Here is a 2441-nt window from a genome sequence, read left to right on the forward strand (position 1 = left end):
TGGAGAACCTTGCATTTTTCAGTGTTAAACACCATCAGGTTCTCACCTGCCCATTTGCTGAGCTTGTCCAGGTCAGCCTGGATTACCCGCCTGTCTTCTGGCATGGATGCTTTGCCCCAAAGTTTGGTGTCATTGGTGAACTTGGCCAATCCGCTCTTTTCCCTTCCTTCTCTCCCTTCCCACCTGCTGCCCCTGCACTCCCTCCCATCCCATAGCTGCCTTGCAGAAGTTGTTTCTCGTTAGAAGGCTTGCATGCTGCCCTATTTCCACCACTACCCTGCAGCAATGGGGACAGCTGCTTGTGCAGCAGCTGCCTATTTGGGGAAACCTCTCCTAGGTAGCTTGAAAGCCAAAACTTTAAATGGAACCCAGGCTGTATGCCAGTAAAATTCCATGTGTACAGACTGGCTCCAGGGAGCAGTTCCATGTGCTCAAAACTCTGAAGAGCATACAAGCTGCCCAGCACAGTGCTACTTATACACCCTCTAAATATCCTGATGCCGGGCAGGCACCCAGAGCAGCCCCACTTCCTGTGTGGGGGGCTGCTCTGCTCCATAGGGTGCCCAGAAACAGTCCTGGTTAGACAGCAAAGGTGAAGGGGCTCCCTGCAAGCAGCAGCAGTAGCTGATGAGGGATCTCTGCCTACCATCAGCTCCTGCAGCTGTTTTCAGGGTGCCCTTTCCACCCTTGCCTCCAGTGCGAGCAGCAGCAACGGGCTGATTAAGGCAGAAATCCCCAATTTAGCCCCTGTCACCTTGGGAGGCTTGCAGGGAGCCCTCATCACCCTTGCCACCTACCAGCAAGGTTGATGGGGCTGTCTGCAACCCTGGAACTTTAAAAGGCTGCTGATGCTCCAATACCAGAAGCCCACTGAAGTACCAGGAACACTAAAAGGACTACCTTGGAGCCAGGAACTCTTTAAGGCTAAGTATAGGCAGTCAAAAAGCCTGAGGCTGAATCAGTTCAGTCTTTGCAGGCTATCAAGCTGCATAGATTGAGCCAATAAGCAAGTGAACAGACATTCACTTTTGATTCTGGAAATGCAGCCACATGCCTGCAGTGGCCCAAGCCAGAAGCTTGAAGGTGCTAGAGCATGCCTCTCTGTTGGGCTGAAGCAGACAGCTTGGGCCAAAGCTAGCCTGCTCACCCTGTGAGAAGGGGGTGGGGAGCAGAGGTGCAAACCATGCTGGGGGACTGTGAGTTAATTTAAATCTGGAGGGGCTCTGAGACAGAAGTTCAACAAACTGATTTAAGCCAAATCAGTTAAGTCTGATACTACATCCATCCAGGTTTATCTTAAACTAGTCTGGGCTATTTTAAAAGTGTTTTATGTGCACTGAATTTCTGTTGTGTTACAGATTTGAACCAGTTACTGATTGCTTATACTGGTTTATGTGTAATTTCTGTCCCTACCTTAAGGTCTTGCAAGTCTTTCAGTGAGCCTATCCAGCTGGCAAAACTTTTAAAGTTCTGGGAGGTGGTAGGGGGGGATGGAGCAGCCCCCTATCACCCACTGTTGCTTCACTGGCTGGCTGAAGAGGATACTTTTGTGATAACTTAGTTTGCTCTCCAGTCCATGGGTTTTGAACCTGTAGCCACCTTAACTTTGAAGCACTACAAAAATAACATCTGGAAGGGGCCTAAAAATACACGGATTAGGTATGGTTACTTCCTACTCAAATGTTGGACCATGTAGTAGCCACTGTGTAAAATAGCTCATTTGTATCTGATATTGTTTTATTTCCCTTTTTATCCAGTCCCACTGCATAATTCAGAATGGGAAAACTGCAAAAATGACAATGTGCAGTTACAAAACACATGCATTTTCATGTCCATTTGCTTGAAGACAAGAATCTGATTATTTTTTCTCTTTTCTTTTTCCCTCCTTCTAAGATGAAATGTTATTTTGCAAAAATTTTTAATTATGATTTCAAACCTGCTAGAGCCAACTTGCTTCTGACACCACACTTGGAGTTTGAGAGGGATAATTAAGACAGTGCAATTGTCAGACTCTATTCCTTCCTCCTCATATTCAGTCCTCTCTCATATAGCGGTTCCTGAAAGCAGAATTCTTTACCATGTACATAAACTTGCTATCATGGCCTCTATCATTATGCCAGTTACTCTCCGCCAGAATTCATGATTCACATTATAAACCCAGAGGATACATCCTGACGAGCATGCACATGCAGTTTGTGGCGCCTCAAAGCAGTCTGAGACACTGCAAATCACACAGAGTTTGCATGTACCTGTTTGCTAGACTGCTGATTTCCAGCACGGCAGGGATTTTTTTTGTTGTTTGGTTGGTTGGGGTTTTTTTGGGTTTTTTTGGTTTTTGGGGGGAGGAGGGGTTTGACACAAAGAGATGCCAGCATCAAAAAAAACTGCCGGTGGAAAAGGTGGTGCAGTGCACCAGAACGTGTCACCAGAAAGGGAACCTG

At 46.8% G+C, this 2441-nt stretch overlaps 1 long non-coding RNA gene across 1 annotated transcript in view; it reads left to right on the plus strand.

The window, feature by feature from the left end:
* The window catches only part of LOC109316648, a 13017-nt gene extending 10845 nt beyond the window's left edge, over positions 1–2172 (plus strand). The window contains exon 3 of the long non-coding RNA XR_002102890.1: positions 2162–2172. This is a non-coding gene — a long non-coding RNA (uncharacterized LOC109316648). The remainder of the gene's footprint in view (positions 1–2161) is intronic.
* The last annotated feature ends 269 nt before the right edge of the window (positions 2173–2441 follow it).

The sequence above is a fragment of the Crocodylus porosus genome, unplaced genomic scaffold (assembly GCF_001723895.1).
Source record: "Crocodylus porosus isolate Cpor-Errol unplaced genomic scaffold, CroPor_comp1, whole genome shotgun sequence".
NCBI lineage: Eukaryota > Metazoa > Chordata > Crocodylia > Crocodylidae > Crocodylus > Crocodylus porosus.